General features: G+C 37.4%; 1 long non-coding RNA gene across 5 annotated transcripts; it reads left to right on the top strand.

Annotated features, from left to right (window-relative positions):
- Positions 1-606: 606 nt before the first annotated feature.
- On the top strand, positions 607-19,151 carry LOC111091194. Of its 5 annotated transcripts, none has more exons than XR_005374297.1 (5): positions 607-685; positions 1,680-1,808; positions 7,202-7,381; positions 17,963-18,078; positions 18,851-19,151. It is a non-coding gene; the product is annotated as an uncharacterized LOC111091194 (long non-coding RNA). The 5 variants fall into 5 exon arrangements; XR_005374296.1 differs by having other exon boundaries at positions 631-802; XR_005374298.1 differs by lacking the exon at positions 607-685 and adding an exon at positions 1,159-1,357.
- The last annotated feature ends 6,124 nt before the right edge of the window (positions 19,152-25,275 follow it).

The following is a 25,275-nucleotide window of genomic DNA, read 5'->3' as shown; positions in this document are numbered from 1 at the left end:
CAAAAACTAGGGTTAAATCCCATCCCTGGGAAGTCCTAAGCCTCATAAGAGAGGAAAGAAACATACTACATTGAAAGAGTTGCAAAAATTAACTAGTACATTTTGACAGGAGCCAGAGGAATAACACTGGGACTGGATTTTGAGGATGTTTGATTAAAGGGACTATAGCTTACACCCTGGTGAAGCATGACTTCAATAATTTAGGGGTGGATAAATGGAGTCCTTTCTCAGGAAATGAGGATTTAATACCTTGGTAAGAACTTCAAATAATGGGGGAAGCTCTATGTTAGAGTAACATTTAAAAGTCTGGAAAAAGTGATAGCTAGTCATGAGTGAAATAGAAATGTCATCCTAAGCAATGGAAGAAGAAGGAGGAAAAAGTCTGAATGAAGTGGTCCTGTGGGAATACACATATTATATGAGGTCAGAAAACCAACCAGAGGACTCTGTTCCACAGGAGGGCAGATCTTTAGCCAAGGCTGGCAGGAATGTGCTGGTGAGAGTGCCACCAGAATTTCATTGGTGGCTCTTTTCCACCAGCCAGGGCTGGAGATAGGAGAGGCAGTCATAGAGCTGGACTCATTAATATTCATAAGTTTGAGGAGATGTCATAATGAGAGAGGCCAGGTGACTCTGCTTAACTTTTAGGAGTCAAGAGACCACAACTACCATAACATTTAATAAGGTAGGAGGTACAGCCAATGGCTCAAGAAGCTGGAAGGTGTTTAATAGAGTATGGTGTTCCTAGGGCCAGAATTGCCAAGGGAGGCCAACATGCTTGTTGTCTAACATCTTTAACCAAGTAATTAGAGTGTGTTTTTATTAATTTTTTAAGGTTTATTTATTTATTCATGAGAGACACAGAAAGAGAGAGAGGCAGAGACACAGGCAGAGGGAGAAGCAGTTTCCTTGCAGGGAGCCTGACGTGGGACTCAATCCCGGGTCTCCAGGATCATGTCCTGGGCCAAAGGCAGCCCTAAACTGCTGGGCCACCTGGGCTGCCCTAACCAAGCAATTAGAAAAGGAGGAGTCTGAGGAGTGTGAAGGTGACCATCCTAATAAAAAGCCATGATCCCTGTTCAATTTCCAGATCTGCACCAATTTTCAGATCTAGAACCCCCTGACCTTAGTGGTAGTCTCCAGTAGAACTCCTACTGGAATGAAGATACAATGATGATTCCCCCCAGTTCTATGCCAAATGGTTCTAAAGCTGTTTATTCAGATGACTGTATACTAAGGAAAGAGAATAAATACCACACATTAGGAAGACTTAATAGTGTCTGAGTTGATAACAATACCCAGAGAAACAGATGTCATCATGGGCTTCCCTGTTTGAGTGGAGGCTTATGGAGGCCAAGTAATAAATGGATTCCTGACTAAAGTTCAGCTCACAATGGGCCCCAATGGTCTTTTCCCTGTTAAAATCAGAATTGATATAGTTGGCTATTCAAAAAAATAAAAAAATCTCATATTGGATTCTTTCCTGTGGGGAAGGCTAAGTGGAAACCTCTGAAATTGCCTCCCACTTCTGATCAAGATAGTAAATCAAAACCAATATTGTATCCCCAGGATAGAGGAGTAGGGAATGGCAGAGATTAGAACCAAACTAAAGACTGAAAAGATGCAGGGGTGGTGGTCCTATCACATTTCCACTTAATTTTCTATTCTTACTCCTGTAGAAACTAGAGAATAACTACAAACACCAGGTTCAACCGAGTAGGAATTCCCTACATCTACTGAGGGATGCGGTATCATTACTAGAGAAGATTAATAAAGCCTCAGGTTCCTGGCATGAGACCTTTTATCTGGTAAATGTATTCTTTTCAACCTCAATGAGAAAGGAGGATGAGAAACAGTTGGCATTCATATGACAAAAATATTCACGTACAGTTTTACCTCAGGGATAAATTAGTTCTCTTACCTCCTTCTTAGTGTAATCTGATGAGATTTGGACATCCGGGTTATCCCTTCAAATATCACACTGATCCATTACGTTAATGTCATCATGCTGATTGGACGAAGCAATAGCCATGTGACATAAAATAACGCAGAAAGATCCCATGTATCTTTCACCAAGTACCCCCAAAGACAACATCTTACAAAACTATATACTGTCACAACCAGGATAAATACATTGGTTCAATCAACATACATTTTCTTTAAATGCCAATTGTTCCAAAACTAAAGATGAATAAAAGAAATGATGATCATTGCTGATTGTTCTGTAATTATTACTGAAACCAATTTTGTTACAGAGAGGAGGGAGTAGTATCCATCTGGGTATCAGAAATGCAAAGTATGCAATGTTCTGGCCTTTTAGACAGTTATAGAAACCCAAAAAGTAGGACATTATGCTAGTTAGTAAATCAAAAGGCATATTTACCACTTTTCTCTTTTCAAATCGAGTTAACAATTCTTAATTTCTCATGAAAATAGTTTCTTGAAGTTTATTCCCTTTGAGTGCTTTTCTTCTGACTTTTTGCTCAGTCGTGAGTATTCCATACCCAATGCATAGCATTCTATATTGGCAATGGAGACACTGAATTCTTTCTCTGACTCTTCATGTCTCTTTCACTCTACTTCTCTTTTGCCTTGAACAAGAAAGTGAAACCAATCAGTTCTTTAAATAAAACTTAAAGACATCTTGCCCCTTATGTACATCTAAGGAATCATATGAAGATTCAATTAATCTGATTCTTAACAATCTGAAAACAGATGGGCACTAAATAAAAACAGGATCTTGCTATATTGTCAATCACATCAATAGAACTTGAAGTTGTTGATTTGCTTCCCACTTTAAAAAAAAAAGGAATACAAATTAAAATGCAAATGAAATGACAAATGCAAGCCCATTTGTAAATGAAAATACTACCCATAGGAAAAAATGAAATAAGACAATGGTTCTATCATGGGGGAGGTAAGATATCAGTAAGTGCTGACTTTGGCTCCTTTGGTCCTCAAATGAATGATCAAGGTGATAGGACTTGAGCTCCTCAGTTGAAAACTATAACATATTTTTTTAAATGTTCCTCAGAAGAAATACAGCATAATAACAAGTATTATCATCTTGCACATTGGGTGAGCTATATGCAAATTAGTCAACAATTATGGTTGACTAAGAATTATATTTAACAATTGAATGTCATTTCATACATGAATTATCATAAGGCAATTGAAAAGTGGTATCATAAGGCAATTGAAAAGTAGTATTTAAGAAAATTGCATGTAGAGAGGTCAATTCTAAAGATGCAAATTTGAAGACAAAGTTACTTGTTGGACAGAAAGAGGGTCAAAATCTTTTGTATTACTAGGAGGGGGAGACTGAAGTTAATACATCATGGATATAGTTTGGGGTTACAGAGGAGAAATAAAAACATTAGAACTTCAACAATTTTTTTTCTGAAAACCTTATAAATCTCAAAAAACAACCCACCAAAACTCTAAAGAGTACAATTTCGATATTCAGTAGCATCTTGTTAAGTCTCTTTGCCAAATGATCTAGAGGTAATTTCAGATTTGTAATTTTTTATCTCTTCGCTTTTATGTCTAGACACATTATTGCTTTCCTATCACCTTTAATGTCTTATATGTCTAATCAAACCATACTTTTGAAAAGAAATAGAAACATCTGTCATTTGGAACATTTGCCTAAAGCTCTCTACTTTTTATTAAGTAGAGTTTGGAGGTAGTATTTTATTTTTCTTCTGGATCTATTTTATAGAAGTATTTTATATTTCATAGAAATATTTTAATTATAAATCTTTCATGTTAAAAAAAAGCTTCTTTCAAACTTTTAACCCTAGGGGCACCTGGGTAGCTCAGTCGGTTAGGTGTGTGACTTCTGCTCAGGTCATGGTCTCAGGGTGCGGGGATCCAAGCCCAGCTTCAGGCTCCCTGCTCAGTGAGGAGTCTACTTATCCTTCTCCCTCTGCCTCTCCCCTAGTTGTGCTCATTCTCTCTTTCTCTCCAAATATATAAGTAAAGTCTATACAATTTTTTTCACCCTATAGTTAATCCATGTTTAAACTGAAGTTTAATCCTGAGCATTTTCAGAAACACCAGTCTCTAAAGAGATCTAATTGTTATCACAGATAACACTGAGTTTATATAAGAATTGAAATATGAATAATTAGGAATATAGTTGACCAAGGAGATGAAAAAATCTCCACACTACCTAAAAATGTCCATACTACCTACAGCCTTTTATAGATTCAATGCAATCCCTATCAAAATTCCAATCACATTTTTCACAGAGATACAAAAAATAATTCTAAAATTTGTAAGGAAAAACAGAAAACTCCAAATAGCCAAAGCACTCTTGAGAAAAAAGAACAAAACTGAAAGCATCATGCTCTCTGAATGAAAACCAAGAAAATCTTGTAGGTACAGAGAACAGATTGATGATTCTCATAGGCAGGGAGTGGGGAGTGTGAAAAATATTTTTTTAAATGTAATCTAACTATATATTTTGATTCAGTAGATCTATACCTGTATCTCTATCAATTCTGAGTTCACTCTTTTATTTCTTATAATTTTTGAGGATCTATTTAGGAGGTTTCAAATAATGAATTAAGCCCTATACAGTATTGAAGGAGAATGAACGAAACTAAATCTTACACTGTTGCGCTGGGGAAGATGCATGTTTAAAAAAAAAAAAAAAAGCGTAGGGGAAAACTGAAAGCCATTTAGGGTTAATCAGTGTTCTGGACACCTAGTAATTCTGAATGCCAAAAAAGGCAGTGAATGAATAGGCAATTTTAAAATATATATATTTTTTTAATCTCAATTTTCTGAAGGAAGTTTCAGTACCCAAATGCATACACTTAATTGTTATTGTCAAGACCTCAAAATGTCTTGACAACTAGCCTATCTGCAGTTCCCTATCCCTAACAGTATCTGTTCTGATGAACAGCTTATGGAAACGACACAGGTTAAACAATATCCACTAATATATTGCCATGGTTGGTTTGTCAGATTAAGCTAGTCTTTATCAAGTAAATGTCATTACAAATGAATGAGACTCATACCCAGAATCCTTTGCTCCTTTGGGGAGCACAGACAAATATTTAGGAGCACGGGGACCTCCTGGAGGTATCAAGTGAGGAACCTTAGGATTTAAAGGAAACCATGAGGCCTTGGCATGGTAGGCTTGGACTCAGGAGAGCAAAAGATAATGAAAGACTATGAAACTTGACCTGCTTGATGAATGTGTCCAGGGCCAACACTGCTAACATGTTTCCCAAGAGGAAGTAAGTTGGCTGTGCCAGCAATTAGAATGACTCCTCACTCCCCAAATATGACTGGTCATAATCAGATAAGAAAAGTCTAACCCTACCAAAAAAAAAAAAAAAAAAAAAAAAGAAAAGTCTAACCCTTACCCCAACCCAAAACCTGGCATGAGACATGAGAAAATCCTTGCACTCCATCAAACATTAACCTTTGGAGGACATTTTCCTTTTCTTTATTTGGAAAGAGAGAGAGAGGGGAAGAGAGAAAGAGAGAGAGAGTGGTGTCTTCAATAACTTTGGGACCTCTTTTGCAGCAGGATTGTTTTCTCTTTATATCTTTTTTATTTCAATACTCAGTAAACTACTTGTATAACTTGAGTATCTTGATCTCTCTAAGCCTTAGTTAAACAAGGATACAAATAAATACTATGAACACGTAGGTGAGAATTTAATAAAATTATGCATACGCCAGACATGTAATAAACATTTCATTCATTCATTCATTCATTCATTCATTCACTAAATCCTTATTGAATGCTTGATATATGTGAGGTGCCAGTAAACCAAAGAAGAATGAAATAGAAGTCGTAAAGTTCATAAAGTTCTTAAGCATGGTAAGTAGCAGGTTATGGATAAATCTTTGTAATAGCACAGGGAAAAGATGTTTAAATTTGCTCTATGAAAGTCAAAGAAAAATTTATGTAGGAAATGAAATTTAATGTTTTCTACTAGGGGCTTGTGTCAGAAATCCGAGCTGTCCATGACTTCATGCCTTCTTTGTCTCCTTTCTATTTTGTCCCAAATTATCTGATAATCTTGCATACTTTTCTCTATTTATTTCTACTACCCTTATGCAACTTCATCGAACTGTCCTCTCTCACTGGACTATGGAAATAGCCTTGTAACAAGTTGACCTGAATACACTCTGACCCTTCTCCAGTTTTCTATCTGCATCACATCTGCAAGTGATAAAATACAAACACAATCACATCAACTTTTGGCTTTGCCCAGACAGTGGCTTCCCATGGGTATTGGGATAAAGCAAAAATGTCCTCATCAGACTCCACAATGCCTCCGGTGGCCTTGTACCTGTGTGTCTTTGCTCTTCATTCAAATATTGTACCCTTCCCTACTAGCTATCTCTGCTCTAAAATAATAATAATAATAATAATAATAATAATAATAATAACTCCTCTCTGTTTTTCTTTCTTCTGTTTTTCTCATATATGTCAAGTTCTCCTCAATTCCAAAATTTTTGCAGGTATATTTTCTCTACTTTGTATATTTTTCATTCCTCCTCCTATTTTAGCCAAGTACTTTCCTTCTCATCTTCACACCTCAGCTGAAGCATTGCTTTCCTAATGGACCCCTCCTCACTACTACCAACAGTGAAAGGTAGATCACGTTATTAAGGATTTTGATGGAAATTTTGATTACAAAATTTGTCATTGCTTGTTATTACACAAGTGAGGTTGTTTGATAAACATCTATCTCATCAGTAGGCCAAAGCTCATGTTGGTAAAGGCTGTTTCTGCTCATCAGTTATTTATTTATGTTTTTTGTCTTACCATTTAATTTCCAGCACCTAGCAGATTATCTGACCCAAAATAGAGTCTAGAGCAATCATTAAGTTGGATGAATACATAAATTAATAGGAAGTTAGATGGATGAACAGATGGATGGATGGATGGATGGATGGATGAAGTTTGCCAAATGGGAAAGGAAAAGATGAAACATCCAGGCAATTTATGAACAAAGGTAGAGAAAAATAGCAGTCCATGGTCTTCTTTGAATGGGCACAGGAAAAAAAGAAACTGGAAAAGATGAGGCTGGAGAAGTGGGTTGAAACCAGACTGCAAATCGTTATTTGACAAGTTAAGGAGCTTAGATTTTTCATCCTGTGGGCATTTGATAGTCAGAGGAGGCTATTAGGAGAACAAACAGTATAACTATATTTGTTTTTATTTATTAAGATAACCCAAGCAGTTAGTAGGGGAGACGTGGAGACTATTTACAGGAAAACTAGTTGCAAGGCAGCTCCGATCATGCAGAATTGGCATTCAAGCTGGAGCTCAATCAAGGGCAGCAAAAGCACAGAATGCACATCACATGAGCTCTATACCGGAGGGAGCCCAGGCTGGCTGACACATCGGGTGAGTGAAGATCTTAAAGGATGGGTGTGGAACTGAGAGCTGGGATGTGATTGTGAATGGTTGCGCATGGCAGGTTAACACATTCTGTGATTGTTCTTCATCCCTGCCTAATTTGATTATTGTTAATCAGTAGCATTAAAGATGCCAGAGACTAAATTAAGGATATGGAAATATTTTAAAAGATGATCAATGCAAAGGAAGTCGCAAGTTATTAGATTGTAAAAAAAAAAGATAAATAACAAGAAGTTTCCATGCGCGTATTTTAATAAGTGAATTAAGTTCAAGTACTAATTCTAGGGTTATATTTCATAATTATTTTTACTTCTTAAACATATTTTAAATATTTTTTAAAGACCTAAGATTTTAGGAACATTGTAAGTTAAACACTAAAGAAAATATGCCATGATGTACTCAGCTCATTTACGTGAAGAAATTAAAAGTATCCTATAAAACTGGGAAGAATGCATATAAAAATCATTTTGTTTTTCTTATGTTGCTTGTCAGACGTTTTACGGATGCTGCCTTTTCTTTGCTAAGTTAGTTACTCTCTAGAAATGGAGCATGGGAGGCGGAGACTGAACTGCCATTTGGAAGCTGGGCTATTTTTGCTGTCCAGGTAGCCAATTGGGTAGTGTGTGTGTGCTTGTTTGTTGCCCTGCCACCTGCCCCATCCCTTACTCTCTTTCCTTCTGCACTGCTTTGAGACCTGAAATGCTGATCCCTAAAGACTGCATCACCCAGGTCTCTCATCGGCTTGTTTCTAGTACACTGAAGCTAATGGGGAACAAAGCCAGAAGATCAGAGGGTTGGAAAACAGAGATCTGGGTGCCACTCTTGTGTCTCGTGTAGATCTTTCTGGATGTCTCTGGTCCTAGCTCCAGCTCGAACTATGCTGTATTCTTTATTCCTCTTGCCCCATTAGCCCCGAGCATGTTAGTGGCTTACATTCTTGCTAATCCCTGGGTCCCTCCCTATCTTTGTGGTTCCTTTAAACTTGGCCACCATGTGTGCAGATTATCCCATTATTAAAGGCTCTTCTGATATGAATGCTGTTTACTTACAGAACCGAGCATGTTCCAAAGGCAGACAGACTTGTTTCCAATAGTTGCTTTACTCTTGTTATTTGGGGAGCTAGAGCCAGTTATGGATTCTAGTGGTTTGACCTATAAAACGTACCTAACAACTAGATTTACATAATACAGGCCCGCTGAAGACTAGATGAGCAAATGAATCCAAAGTGCCTTCATGGATCTTAGCACTTATTAATCATTGCAATAAATGTTAGGGAAAAAAATCGAAATAAAAGTAAGATGCAGTTCATGAATTGTATCAAAGAAAATTCTTAAACTCTTGGGGCATAGAGATCTATTTGAGACCCTCATACTATTCTCCACCTCTAAATTAATGTATTTCTTCACTGGAGAAAGGAATGTTAGGGAGGGCAGTTTAAGTCCCTAGAACTCCAGACAGGGTGTAGCTACCTCTTCCCATCACAGAGGGCATTCGGAAATAATCATTTCCACCAGAAATGTTACAAATCAGTTTTTTAAAGCATTGTATTTTTAAATACTTGTATTGGGTTATTCACAAATCTTTAAAGTCTGTTTTCGATAAATAGATTCAATTTCTTATTTGTACTTTCAGATTAGCTTGTTCTATTTGAGAGAAATAGTGTACATTCCATCTTCTAAAATCATGAGAAAGGCTCCTTGGAAGTATCACTTACTGTCAGCGCCTCTATTTTCTACAGCAAGTTGTAAAAGGGACCAAAAATAACTAAGTCTTCAGTTATTAGACAATTCACCTGGAATGAAATGGAGCAATGCTACACGAGGAGAAAGCCTACAGTGGGAAAAAAAAAAAATGGTGTAAAAATTGAGTATATTCCAGAGGCCAAAATCAAAGTTTGTAGATGATAGCAAACTCTGAAAAAGACTACATTATACAGTGGCCAGGAAAGGCAAGGGAAAGGGAAAGTGCTGTAAGGAATGTATCAGTTCCTCTTGAGCCGTCCATCTACATCGGATCAATAGCTCTTCCAACCATGGGACATTCAAGCTTTCAGCTTGAGAAATTGAAGTTCTCAAAATAAGTCAGGGTTGCAACACAAGTCCATCATGGTGTGTCACAGAAATGAAATGAGTTGTCTCCTGCTCGATTGATGACTGACATCAAACCAGGAGGAAAAAAAGAAGAAAATAAACGAGACCTGGGTTTTGAAAAGTTGTTTCACAGACTTCTGTGGAAAAGTTTACACCAGGGGGTGCCTGTTCCGTGCTGACAACACGTGCACGAGCATAAGTCCATGCCAGCAAGGAGGGCTCTGCGGCACGCCCAAGGAGCGGTGAGGGCAGATGCCCTAGAGAATCATCTGGGGCTCTGAGGATTTTCTACAAGTTCTATAAGAAACCCAGAACATCTGAGACCCCGGCTGGGGAGTAACCATGGAATGCCCAAGAATTGCCAGGAGATGAAAAAGGCCAGGGTGGGAACAGGTGATTTTTAGAAACAAAGCGATGATATGGATCTTATATAATGACCGGAGCAACCCATGCTGGCAATAGCCTCTCCTGTAAAACAAACTTGTAAGAAAAAAAAAAAAATAAATCAAAGGCTGTTCAGCATATGTCTGCGTTGCACAGCTAAAAAGACCCCTGTAGTGTCTACAAACAGGACAGGGAAATCAATGCTTGGTGCAGGTGCTAACTGAGCTTCCTGTTGATAAAAAGGAAAACAAACAAGCAAAACAAAACTACCACCACCACCACCACAACTTTGTTATCCAAGCTACAATCCTCCTGCTCCTCTATTATCCAGGCTTTCAAAGTGATTGCACTGAAAACACTTTCTATCTGTGCACGCAGATGCCCTGGATACGTTAGAGACCTGCGAACTGCAATGCCTTACAAGCCTCAGCTCTGCTTTCCTCAGCCTTTGCCTGGAGCAAAGAAAACAGAGTGGGAAGCAATGAGCATCCCTGGCACCAAAGGTGAAGGATGTTCTGCTCAGAGGTGAGATGGCTGTATTGTCTCATACAATCTCAGGCAATGCCTCCCGGTTAGCAGCTGGGGGACTCTCTGTGCCTCTGACAGCTACTCAGAGGCCTGGGTGGGAGCGAGTTAAATCAATAGGCCATGATCTATCTTCTCTTCATCTCTATGCTCGTGATTTGATGTGATCTTAATAAATGATTTTTACTTATTATCTCAGTCAATTCATCTCTAAAATGGACCTGTGTCTTCCGACACATGATCAGATGGGAATCTGGAGCTTCTCCAATCAACATGGGAAATGATTGATGGGGAGTTTCAAGGGTTTGACTTTAAAATATTAATGTATACAAATTCCCCTCCTTCGTGTGCCTGCTGTGCAGAAGTCTTGTGGCACGACTGTGAACACAATGCAGCTATGCAGTGTTTACTGAATCAGCAGTCACCCTGTTATCAAATATATAATTTTGTACAGAATTCCTGAAATATATACAGTATTTATTTCAGTGTAGCAGGAGCAAGCTTGAAGTACAGCTGTAAATTAGTGTTCAGAAAATTGCAGTTGGAATATAATGGAACACACTTGGAAACATATACTAGTAACTCTACCCCCTTAATGTACTCACAGATGTGATTATATACATAGAAATATAATTTTATTTATTTATTTTTTCAAAAAAGCATGTAACAGACTCTTCTAGTATTTTGCTTAGTAATGGAAAGTAGAACCAGGTACTTTTCCATTGACATAAAATGAATGAGTTGCTATCTCTTCATTATCGATGACACTGTCCTCTCTGTCTCTGTAGCATCTCTCTCTCTTCCCTTCTCTTTCCTTTCCTCCCAAGAGACAGTAGCAAATTTTATTATCGTCACATCTCTCCACAAATCAGTGCAATGTCAACGTTATGGAGAATCGACAGGGGTATTTCAGATACTATGTCTGTGTAACATAGTTATAAGCTTACGGATTTGAGGATTCTACTTAAAAAAAGCGATCTCTATTGATATTTTATCCCCTTCTATCTACACGTTTTACCGATGTAATTATTTTCAGCTTTTATTTATGTATTCACATACTTCTGTGTAATTGAAAATACGAGCTTATGGTATACAAAGTTTTAAAATTGCTTAACAGCTACGTTGGCTAAAATATTAAGCGTGCTCTTTCCCCCGAGGAGACAATTCCACGTTGTTCTTAAGCTTTGGTTAATCGTGAAATATGTGTTTTATCTTTTAGGTCAGGAAGGATTTTTTTTTTTTTTCCATTTAAGCATTATTGAGCAGTGCCTAGGGTCCAGTTCCTAAGAATACAGTTGGCTATTGTTGAGGAGGGTGGTTGGGGGGTGGCCTGTTTTGGAAGGGAGCTTACCCTCCATGAGTGGTGTGCCGGACGTGTGCCCCACTGGCCCAGAAACAAGGGTAACTAGTCTAAAACTGAGAAGAGCACTCAGTGTAAGGTGAAGGAGATTGTTAGAAGTTTGTCGCTACACTCAGCAAGTAGCATAGCTTTAGCTGAATCTGTACTGTTTAAAGAAGAAATTCTGCACCTTCTTGGATGCTCTTTGGACCTCCTTGGCATCTGAGTTTGCAAACTTAGAGGAGTCTTTGATCTAGTCTTCCAATTCCTTTGGCAGATCCAATTACACACAGGGGACCCTCAGAACCTAATGATAATTGGTACCCTAAAAATGTCACTAAGAATGGATTAACCTAAAATGAGAGAATTTCATTAGCAAAATTCATAATTATGTTTTAGAATAGTCTGAAAAATCGTTTCTCAATTCAGTCTATTTAAACTTCACCGATGTGATTTTTTTTGTTCTTTGAAATGCAACAGAACTTTTATATTTCTAGTAGTTTGAAACTACCTGAAAGTTGTCCAACTCAAGCTGATTTCTTCTTTTAATCATCTCAATTACCACAATTTGGTGCTACATCTTAATCTGACTTAGGACAGGGAATGATCTCATTAACTTGTTATTAATAATTTTATATAACTTCCAGCTTCCAATAGGGATTTCAGCTTTTATGTGTGCCCAGAAACCACCCCCAGTAACTCGTGGTGATGTTAGGTTGCATGAAGCCATACCAAACTTTTTCTATGTCCCTGAATGAGCCCTGCCTATCTATCACGTGTGCCTCTGCTTGTTCTGAATACTCCCCCTCCATACACCATCCTTCACCCTCTCTCCTCCTTCGTAAATATGCCTGGTCCTTTGCATTTTATAATATCTTCTATTAAAAAAAATCTCTGATCTTTTCCCACCTGCCGTTTCGAGTAAGCTAGCATCTCACTTCCTTTTTGAGATCCTTTTTGTATCACCTACCACACTTTATTTGTGTTTTTAAATCGTTTATCTTTCTCAAACTGAGTTCCTTGAAGAAAGGAACTACGCATTTGAGGCTAATATGCCATCGTTTGCCACTGAGCCTTGCTTGGAGTATTTGTTCAATAAATGTTTGCTAACTAAATAAATGAAGGCATTACCCACCCACCCCTACTCCCTCCCCACTGAAATTTACTCAGTTTTAATAAAGTGAACTAATCAGTTTGAAAGAGATCTTTTGAAGACAGCAATTTTCTAAATAAACATATAAGAGCAGGCAGGCGCATAGCAGAGACTCAAAAATATTTGCTGAATTAATTCAAAATGATGCTTGTGCATTAGGCTGATTTTCTATCCATGTATAAGTTTTCCAGATGTGATAATCACAACAATTACTTACTAGTGCTTGCTATGCTCTTCAGACCTAAAAATGATAATTAACACAGTGATTGTATAGAATCATAAGTTAAATGAGGAGGGACTAATTTGTCTCTCAAAACTGCTTCTGCGAAAGTTGGAGCTTGAGTTTTGCATAGGTGTTTACTTGTTCAATAGAGTCTTCTAGACTGAAGTGATGTCAAGTGGAAAGTTACAGGGAGACAGGAGGGTTGTAGTATTAAGGGTTAAAAAATTGGTCAGTGTGAATTACTTAATTTTTTTTGCACTTGTCTCTTTTTCTGAAAGATCCTTGTCCAGTGGATCAATTTGTCATCAAGAAGGTAATCTATATTTACTTTGCAGCAGGTACTGCAGCTCTTAACTCTGCATTTAGCTGATTCAGCTCCTACCCAGACTACTTTGACCTCAGAAATATTCCCTGCTAACTGTCCTCCTGTTCACTCCAATTTGTACTGCCTAAACGCTTACTGCTGAGTGTCCCTCTGGCCATTCTGAAAGGTGTTTCATCACACTACAATAAACGTGAAATACTGATGCACTCAAAATTGCACACACACACACACACACACACACACAAGGCAGCTGGATATCGACATGGGATTGGACAGGGGCATTTATTACACTTTACTCTTCTACCATTGTCTACCTTTGGCAAAAGAAGATTGTTAGTGTCCCTGGTGGTCTATGTTGATCAATACTACACGGGAGTTAAATTAGACCTCAAGTCAAGCACACATCTCCATTGGCTGAGATACCTTCAACCTAAAATCCCTGGAAAATTTACATTTTTCCACTAAGTTAACCAGTAATAGAGTGAAATGAGTGAGAAAAAAGCAGCTGTCTAGTTTATATCTTGCATTCCCTCAAACAAACCTGGTCCAATTTTGAGCCCCTGTAGGTGTAGTTCATTAACCAGTCTAACAGTATTTCAACTTTGCAGCTTAGAAACATTGTTGATTTAATGACAAACCATCAAGTAAAGATGATCAAATATCATGCAACATAAAATCCCAAGAATTAGAGAAATTCTCGGATTTATTATACGCCCCAGTTCAAAAATGTCCTCTAAATCCCGAAGACCATGCTTTTCGATGACAAAAAAAGCTGTCATATGAAATAGTTAACTGGATTGCTGAGTCAAAGGTAAAGTAGGTGAAGTAGTCAGTTCAGCCTCTCAAATTAGTATTTTTGGAGTTATTTTTGTATTTGTAGGTTTCACAAGTAATCTGGAAAATATCGAGCCCTCTCTGTAAACTACATTGTTTATTTTAGAGTTTGTCCCGCTTGTATACTTTGTGGGTTTTGACCAGAATATTTTTATCCTCCAATGTATCACTTTTACCTCCATTTCATATTACGTCTATTTCCCAGGGAGAACACAAGAATTCCTAACTGTAGATGAAGCCTACACTTAAAATGAGTATCACAAGAAGTGTTTTGCTCTAACTTTAGATAGGCAGTTTCTGCTACTGGTTATGCTGACTAGGAATAAAACCGACGGCCACTGAGGCACAAATTTATCTGAATAAGAAAAAAAAAAAAAAAAAAAAAAAAAACGTTGTATTGGAACAACTCTTGGCCACTGATTTCAAGAGAGAAAGCTGGTATGGTTTTTAAGAACACTAAGTTGAACCTGTTGAAAATTGACTCAGTCGCTTATATGCAGTAGTATGCTGACAAATGTCTACCAACCAGTTCTCGGGTTGGGGAAGGCAGAGTGATAGTGTTTTTCCATTTCTATGGTTTGAGTATGCTCACTCATGCCTGATTTCAATCTACCAAAGTGATATCCACTAATGGAGAACAGAAAGAGATGCCCACAAATGGCTCTCATGAGCTGATACGTGTCAGCTCCGGCACACCACTAGTTATCCTGCCAACTTCACTTCTCAACCCCAGCTTTATAATTTAGAAATGGGAAAACTGCTCTATGAAATGCATGGGAAGCCATTAATTAGAAGTTCCACGAGAGGCTGGCTTGCTTTCTCTTTTAACCCATGCTATTAGCTAAGCAGCAACAACACCCAATCTTATTGTAAACGTTCCACTGGTTTTACATTTATCTTTATTGCCCGTCTTTATATATGAGAATGGCAAACTTGGTTGTTCTCACCAAATCGTGATCCAGAAGTATTTAGGTAAACCAAGAATAAACATGTACAAATGTGTATACAAGTTGAGTGTCTACTATATTATGAAGTACCGTAATATAGAAGTAGTATTCCCCAGAGATCTGCGTGGATATCTCCTGCAACTCATTGAGGTCTCTAATCAAATGTTTTCTGAGATAGGCTGAGATGAACGACCTCATTTAAAATTGCCACTCATTGGGGCATCTAAGTGACTCAGTTGGTTAGGCGTTCGGGTCATGATTTCAGGATCCTGAGATCGAGGCCTACGTCAGGCTCCCCACTCAGCCCAGAGTCTGCTCCAGGTTTCTCTCTCTTCCTCTGTCCTCCTCTTCCTCTCTCTCTCACTTTCGCTCTTGCTTTATCTCTCTCTCAAATAAATAATTAAATCTTTAAGGAAAATAAAATCGCCACTAACTCTTTTGGTATTTTAATAACCTCCTGTTATACTCCTTCTATTACTTCTTCAGCACTGTCAGCTTCTAAATTCCTGAAAATTTTACTTATTTTGTTCAGTGTATAATGTCTACCTCTAGAAGTGCAGAATGTTCTACTTTGTTCATTTATGTCTTTCCAGATCCTAGAATAGTGTCTGGCAAATAGTAGATGGCATATAGTAGATGTTCAACAACTATTGTTAGAATGAATGAGATGCCTCCTGTATCCGATCAGAGTAATGCTTAGAAAGGATTTTGGTTACTTAACTGATTGACCAATGACTATGGGGTCTCACTCAGGAATAGGTTTTAAAAATAGCCTAAATTCTCATTCTTCTGAAATTATTTAGATATGGTCTCACTTAAAGACTGAACATTGCCTAGTCTGGTGATTTTTAGGGTCCCTTAGAGGCTTCTCAGATACCTCACAGAGGGGAGAACAGAAGAGCCCAAATGGATGGGGCTCAGTTCTACATCCTGGCGTCATGCAGAAGAGCCTGCTTTTATCAGTCCGAGTGTGTGCGGGGAGAGCAGGGGGGTGGAGGGAGTGAATGCTGTGTCATAATGTATTTTTTAAATAAAAGATTTCTACTGTTAAGTTTGAAAACCACTATTGTAGATTACAGCTTAAAATCTTGGGGTTATTCTTTCTGTATTTCTAGTTATTTAAGTCATAATCAATGAATAAACAGGGGGGAAAATCCATCTTTTCTTTTAAGTAAGTAACAAAATTTCTTTTAATAAAAAATATTACCTAGCAGGCAGGGGCCATAATCTTTAAGCAAACTCTTCTCCATTTTCCATTTTTTCTAAAATATAACATGTATCAATGGTATACTTGGCCATAGCACTTGCAAAATGTTTTTGAAGAAAATCGTATACAACATTCAAGAGAATATCTTCTTAAAAATGGATTTAAAAAAAAATAACGATAGAATCTACTACCAAACCAGTATGGAAGAAAATTATTTTGAAATATGAATCAGGTAAGCCAGATGCCTTTCCCTTGTAAGCAATTTGAATTCAATTTGTGGCAGAAAGTGCAGGCTCTCTTGGATCAATAGGATGCATTCAGCACAGCTGACATACTACACCTGATCCAGAGCCAACCTGGCTGGGGACCTATTAGTCATACCTGAGGGACTTTCCCTAGCTTTTATCTCGAGGTACATCTCCTAGGATTACAGGTACTTGAGGCTAATTAGGTCTGCTCTATTACCTGCCATGCAAAGGCTCTGTTTCTACAACATCCCATTTACCTTCCAATTTCAATGAGATAATCAGGGTGCTACAGTGCACTAAAGGTAAAATGATAGGCTTGCACACACCCCTGGCTGCCTTTATCTGCTAATACCATGAGCTGGCGTGCGAAGGCACGTGGGCGCATGCACACACACACACACACACACGCAGAGGAGGGCTAAAGAGATAATAGCTGGACTGACCTGTTACAATTTTACCTTGTTTGCTTTGTTGCTTTTCCTCACAAGTCAGTCCTCCTTCCAATGTAATTATGTAATTAGAGCTAAAGACTATAAACAAATAGAGATTTGTCCCCTCCCCCAGAGCTCTGAAGTCAAGCCTTTTTAATGCGGGGACTTTGGAAGCCTACACCTCCCTGACGCAGGGAGGCAGACCTGAGACGTGAAAAGCATGTCCCTCACATTCCTACTTACCTGCTCTTTCTCCTGGACTCAGGAAGCAAAGGGAGTGGAGGAGCACATACCGAGCATAGGGTCCAGGTTTTCATGTTGCATTTGACCAACTTTTAGAGGACGATTAAAGTTTGTGCCCCCTTCAAATTAGCTTTTGATTCAATTGTATAGCATATTCATAAAGTCATACCAAATTAAGACCATGGAGCAAAATCGACCCTTTGACAATGTTTGCTGCCCCTCCATACATGCCATCCTTCACTGTTTGGACAACCACCTTGCTTAGTGTATTTGCTGGTGGTAAGGTGGTAGGGTTCCTGAGGAATAGGTTCGATTATGATGTAGCTGTGTAAAGCAAAACCAGATTTTACCTTGTGGATTATTTCCCCAGCTCACACAAGAGACAAGAAACAGCAGAGAATGTGTGGGCCGGCTGTACTCTTTGGACGGGAACACATTGGCAAAGGGAACAACAATAGTTAGCAATATTATGGTATGCTCTGGCTTTACTAATCTTTTTGTCATTAGGAAACATTAAAGGCATTTATTTCTCTCCGGAGAAAATTTCAAGGTCCCTCTTTCTGTGTGTGCTCAGTTTTGACCACTGTGTTGTACCTCTTTTGATTCTGTTTTGTTTCCAGCTTCAAACCCACAGGATTCCCTTTGAAGAAATCCGTCCTGGGATGCAAGAAGAGTGGTTTAAGTCAGGAGTTGCACCCTCCAAATCCTACAAGGACCGGGCAAACAGCATAGTTGGGTAAAGGGGACCCACGATGGGCTAAATGCACAACCCTCTAGTAGATAATTTAGGAATGCTTAGACTGTTTTTCCAACTTTTTCTAATTATTTTTTTGAGATACTTTTTGATTCAGGTGCATGTATTTGACATAATCCAGAGAGATCTCAGGTATGCTTTACCCAGTTTCCCCAATGATAACTACCTGCAAGGCATAATATCACAACCAGAAAACTGACATTGAAGCTAATTATCATTCCGAGGCACATTTTCCCAGTTCACATGTACATGTGTGTGTGCTTAGTTCTACAGATTTTATCCATAGATAGTCAAGAATTAAAACTCTTTTGTCATCATAGGCTCCTTCTTTGTCTTTTTAATACCTACATTCACTTCCATCTTGCACTCCACCTTCCCTTCTCTGTCTCTAACTCTGGGGAGCCTTTTTAACCTGTTTCCTATTTCTATAATTTTGCAATTTCAAGAATGATAGACAAATGGAAGCATGCAGTATGTAATCTCATGGTCACACACATTGACTTTTTTTACTTTGTTTAGATCCTTTGAATATTATACAAGCTGCCATGTGTATCAAAATTTCATTCCTTTCTATTGCTGAGTAATATTCCACAGTGTGGATGTACCAGAGTTTGTTTAACCATTTATTCATTTAAGGACATCAGGGTTGTTTCTAGTTTGGGCTATTAGAAATTAAGGTCTATGAACATTTGTGGGCATAAGTTTACATGTATAAATGTATTTCTCTCTTTTTTTTCCCCTCACTTTTTTACAGAGACAAATTCAAAGAAATACTTTCCTATTGTAAGAAAAATGATCACACAAATGCCATTGGCAAGTGGCATTCTGCCTCACTGTGATGGTAGTTCTATGCTAACTGAAAAGCATGTGTCTCAGAGAAGTCACTTCCCAGATCCAACAACATTGCATATGGCGACGTGGGGCCAATGATACCACATCTGTCCATTTCGAAGAACATTGTAGATTCTGGAAATTTATATGAAACTTTTTTTTTGTTTATATATCTTCTATATAGGACTGTATGTTTTGAAATACTGAGAGCCAAATGAAATAAAAATACAGGCTACATTTTTTTTTTTTTTAAACCATAGGCCCTTTTTTAATGCTTCATCTAAGCAAAGAATTCTGGTACTAAACTTATGAAGCCCACGACATAGATATCACAATACATAGGCTACATACTATGTATGTATTGCTGCTTTTACCATTTAAAAAGCTAGTTTACCTGTGTACTGTTTATCTGTGTATTGTTGCTTTTACCATTATGTCACTATGACTTTTGAATTCTTGTGATTTTTTTAAGATTTTATTTATTTATTCATGAGAGGCACACAGAGAGAGAGGCAGAGATGGAGCCTGATGTGGGACTCAATCCCAGGACCCCGGAAACAAGACCTGAGCCAAAGACAGATGCTCAACCACTGAGCCACTCAGGTGCCCCTGAATTCTTGTTAAGTATAAGATTAGGATAAATGCGGGATCCCTGGGTGGCGCAGCGGTTTGGCGCCTGCCTTTGGCCCAGGGCGCGATCCTGGAGACCCGGGATTGAATCCCACGTGGGGCTCCCGGTGCATGGAGCCTGCTTCTCCCTCTGCTTGTGTCTCTGCCTCTCTCTCTCTCTCTCTCTCTCTCTCTGTGACTATCATAAATAAATAAAAACTAAAAAAAAAAAAAGATTAGGATAAATGCAATGCATTTAATCAGCTACTAAAACTATTTATTCATTCAATAACTATAGAGGGTTTCCATAGGTCAATTTGCACTGTGGATGCAGAGTGAACTGGAGCTGTGGCTCTGCTCTCTGCACACATGGAGTATGTCGCCTGTGTATTGTGATGTCTACAGACTGGTAGCTGAGAGTGAGCATGGCCTTGCTGTTGTGGTTTTTTCTGACCACAGCTCTGTTAATAATTATTAATTAGCTTCATACATTTAGATATGAGGTAATATCTGGGTTTTTTGTTTTGTTTTGTTTTGTTTTGTTTGTTTTTTTGTTTTTTGTTTTTTGTTTAGATTGCTGGCTTTTGTTGAAAATTGGAGACCCAGATATAAATGAGGTTAACATTCCAACATAGGCAATTCAGTTGGAGTCGAAGCTCAGCTACCCCATTAGTCAGGGCAAGTACTCGCCTGTTAGCCATAGTCTCCTCAGCCAGCCTTACTCATTTATATGATCTACCTGGCCTCTGTCCACATGTGAGTTTATTACTTCTGGTTTAAGGAGAGATAAACCATTAAGCAAACATATCTCATGTGCCACTAAATCATGGCTTCTCCTAAAAGCCACTTGCTCCTTCTAGGATAATTACCACTGAACCTGGTTCCTACAACCATCATGGATGGATATATAGAGAGACCAAGGCTGTTAACTATATTTTGTATAATCAGATTATTGCATTTACCTACTCCAATATTTAACTACTAATTCCACAGTGAACTATCAGTCTGAACAATTCACAGTGAGTAAAATCTGAAAATACAGAAAACCAACAGAAATGCATAATTTTTATTTGCAAGCCATTTATTTTATAATGTCAGTGAATAGTCCCAGATTGTGCTGATTAGAATTTCTAAATAGGCACAGGTCTTAAATCAAAGTCCTATATTCCAGGCATCAAAAATAATCAAGAGAACATATAACAGCTATCTCTTTAGATTTACCCATTACTATAGGTTAGTGTTTGGAGCAAAGGGACAAACTAATATACCAAAGTGGCTGTGACTATGGAAAAAAAAACAAAACACATAACTTCTTCCAAAGATAGAGAATATTAAGACACCATTGGCTCTGTAAAGTGGTGCTTTTGGAAGAGATGTCATAATGCCAATATTAACACACACTTTTATTTTTGAATTGGTGCACTGCCTTCTCAGACCGTCGTGAAAAAGTAGCAAATGATCAAGTCCCAGGGCATCATCAATGAACTTTGCTCCAGATTCTGTGCCTGAATTTCCCATGTTTCATAACATTCTGAAGTTTATAAACCTCAAGAGAGTATATTAAGGGCCTTGATTTTTTTTTTAATATAAGATACCTAGAAACAAAAAAAGAGTTTTTATTTTTTTCCAACAAAAAGGCTACTTGAAATACACTGCTTGATTCACACATGAACTAATCTTATAAGGAATATTTGTTCTTTTTTGCTCATAACCTGGCCTTATGACAAGGGTGAGGAAGAAGAAAAAGTTGCCCAAGGCATTTACAAGCCCTACAAAGACTTTATTAAAAAGAAAAATACCCACAAATTTACTACCGATCCATCTAGATCTTTTACCATGTTGTGTCATCTCTCATGAGGGAACTGTAACTTCAGAGATTTAAGAGCAAAAAAGGCACAAAAGCAAATTTTACGATGCAAAGAATAAACCATTTAAAGATACAATTTTTTTTTCTCCTACATACTTGAGGGAAAAATCAGAAGCTTCAGAAAGATCAAACTTGCCTTTACCAAGGTCAATAAATGCTAAGTGCAGTTAGTCCACTAAATATTTACTAAAATCACAACTTGTGTAATACATATTTTATTATTATGAAGTATATTTATGACATCAGTAAGGCTTCCAAACAAAGGAAATAAATGAGAAGAGGTTTAAATTATAAAGGAAAAAACATAGCACAATTGCATGTTTCAGTAATATTTTATTACTTAATATTTTAAGGTTCTTTATGTCCTTTTTTACAACTAAATAGTTGCCTCAAAAGCTGAAGGTGAATAAGCACTGTCATTTTCCATATGCATTTATAATAAATCCTCTTGACCCTCAATCCAGTTAAAGACAGTAATAATCTTGATCATACCAAGAGAATATGATTCTCTTGGTTAAATTTTAACCCATGCTTTTAAATAACTATTTTACGTTGAAAGGTGTTTAAAATGCTGAAAATACCAAAGGCTTAAAATGAGTGGTAATAAGTAATAGCTTTACTGAAGGTGGTTGGAGAACCAACAGGGCTCTGAGTTTATAAAAAGAGAAATTAAATCATGGTCACAAAAATACAAGCATGTTGGACAAGAAGAGAACAGAAATTAGTCCAAGTCCTGGTATTATTCCTAAGTCATTCTGTTATATTGGAAACATTTCTTTGCCACTGTTTTCTAATATCTAAAATAGAAATGATATTCCCTACCTTCCTGACAGAATTTTCGAAGAGGAAAGTATGATAATACATGTACCTTGGAAAATATAGCATGTAACACAAGTAGTTTTATACAGGCCCTGAATCTAACACAGAGATGCAACTAGAATTGGAAGGGTCTAAATATAGTTGTAGTTTCTACTGAGAACTATAAAGATCTAGAAAGAGCAACAATGCATATAACCTTACAACAAAGTAAGCAAACTGATGTTTGCTTGTTTGTTTTCTTAAATCTATTGAAATGCTGAGGTTCATGGGTATGCAACTAGCCTGCAGTCTGAGAGATAAGTGCCTACACAGAGAGATAAGATGGGAACACTGGTTCACCAGCTCAAGATAGAGCCGGATCCCAGCAGAACACCAGTCTCCACCATAAACACGGCATATTGCTAGGGTATTTTGGAACTTGTGATGTCCTGAGGGTAAGCACACCAACTGCAAACTCAAACCCAGCTCCATTTCTAATTAGATGAACTCAGCCCCCTCACCCAAGGCCTAGAAGAGCAAAGATGTGTCCATTTTCAAGCATACAACTTACTACTTCAGTCTCTACTGTCTTACATAAGGTATCTGGCTTCAAACAAAATCCAAAACCTATGAAAAGACCAGGAGTGAAAAACAAACAAACAGACAAACAAACAAACAAAAAAATCCCCTAACTCATAACAAAAAAACAAAGAACCCAGTTAAAAAATGGGCAAAGGACTTGAATAGGTAGAAATACGAAGAATACATACAAATGGCCAAAAGACCAAATGGCCAGAAGACATTTCCTAATAATGTTTTTTTTTTGTTGTTGTTGTTATTTTTTAAAATGAACACTTCCACTTGTGGCACCTGGTGGCATAGTCAGTTAAGCATCTGTCTCTTGTTTTCAGCTCAGGTTGTGATCTCAGGATCATGATATTAGGGTGGTGAGGTTGCGTCCCATGTCAGGTTCTACATTCAGCATTGAGTCTCCTTGAGATTCTTTCTCCTTTTCCCTTTGCCCCTCCCACTCATGCTCTCTCTCTCTCTTTTCAAATAAATAACTCCTTAAAAAAATCAGCACTTATTTTACAGTTTCTAAATATATATAAAGTAAAAAACATCTGTGTTAAGAGAAGTCTTACCCATCCATCCCTCCAGAAAATTTCTAATGACTACATACATATATATTCACCTTGGAAACGTGGAAAAACACACTGATGACTCATGAGAAATGCTGTGGGCAGAAAATGGCACAAAGACACCTCGCAGCCAACTCTAAATAATGGCAGAAAGTAAATGTACTGCTCAAGAGGATGGCTTCTTAAATATCCTTTCCCAGAGCTGGTATGTAAAAGATACAGCTTCATACAAATGATATTGAGACTATGGTTTCTAAAGTTTAAAACTCCTGGTTCTAGGTTTTGCTGCTAACATCTTATATGACCTTGAACAGACATAACCCTTAAAATGGTAATAACTTTCTACGTCCCATTGATCATTTAAGCTAATATGTGTAATAATACTTTTAAAAAATCAAAATATTTTATTTTGATTATGAATTATTTCTGTTTTTATTAATATTAAATAAGATTATTCTATGAGTGATGGTGATTATAGTATTATAAAATTACAAGAACTACAAGGAGTATTACAAGCATAATTTAAAAGTAAAATATTTTAAGCTTTATAAGTATATTTTTCAATGTATATACTAAAATTCTCAGATAATGCAATCATAAAATTTGTGGAGAGAACTTAAGGATTATCTACAAATTTTTTTATTATACAAAATCTTTTCATTATACAAATAAGAAAAATTAAGCCTAGAAAAAATTAAGTTGACTTACTCTAGATATCACTACTATTTACCTCCAAGATTGACACTAGAATCCAGAGATCTCTTTACTCCCAATTCAAAGAATAAAAATGACCCAGGGAAAAAAAAAAAAAAATTTCTACTCATTTTGTATCTTTAAGGACTAGTGTTTTATTTATTTTTTTTTTTTTTTTTAAATTTTTATTTATTTATGATAGTCACACACACAGAGACAGAGAGAGGCAGAGGGAGAGGGAGAAGCAGGCTCCATGCACCGGGAGCCCGACGTGGGATTCGATCCTGGGTCTCCAGGACCACGCCCTGGGCCAAAGGCAGGCGCCAAACCACTGCGCCACCCAGGGATCCCCAGGACTAGTGTTTTAAATATGAAGTTCCCACCCACGATTATCCCAGCATGATACTATTCTTCTAGAACAATTTGCCAGGGACTGTGGATTTGAAAAAATCAGTGACAAATATTAAGGTAGCTAGTAGAAAGTGGATTGTGCAGACATTCTGATATAAGTGAAAACATTTTCTTTATAGCTTGGTCTTTGGGGTTCTTAGAATTTTCTTTTTAAAAGGGCAACAAATATTTGTGCTATCAATTAAACTTTTCAAAAAAAATGTTGCTGTTTTTTAGAAAGAGAAAATGCATTTGGAGAATCCATTTAATAAAGTTGAGTCTTTTGAAAAATGTTGCTGTCATCACTGTGGACCATTTGGTTCACCTGCTAATTCCCAAGAACATGTACATAGTAAAAGGACTCTGCCCCAGGCAATCCCTCCTAATGCTGGAACCAAATCACTAGAATAGATGGGATGCATATAAATGTTTTGTCACCTTCTCAGTACCAGAGAGCTCAAATTGCTGAACATTTCATTCCCTTTCGTGGCTGAGAAACGTGCATTCCTTATTATAAAAGGTTTAGGGATGGCATACTGTGTAATAGCTCAGATGAGTGAAAACAAATTTAAATATAAGCAATACACTGGCTTATACTTTGTATGTTGTAAATACTCTTAGAAACAGTATGAGGCCTGATTAAGTTTGAACCTCAGGTCTTTCAACTTCCCTGAGAAAAGAGAACAAATGGTAAATGCATGAGAAAATAAGTAACTAACCTCTGTGATTTCCCACTTCAGCTCCAGCCCAGATATTTTTGTCAGTTGTTAATTACAGTCATATTTCTCTAAAGCATTTTCTTTCTTTTTTTTTTTTTTTTGAAGAGGAAAAAAAGGAAGAGAAGCATCT

This window comes from Canis lupus, chromosome 19 (genome assembly GCF_011100685.1).
Source record: "Canis lupus familiaris isolate Mischka breed German Shepherd chromosome 19, alternate assembly UU_Cfam_GSD_1.0, whole genome shotgun sequence".
NCBI lineage: Eukaryota > Metazoa > Chordata > Mammalia > Carnivora > Canidae > Canis > Canis lupus.
The sequence above is the reverse complement of the archived record's forward strand: the minus strand, read 5'-3'. Positions and strand labels throughout refer to the sequence as shown.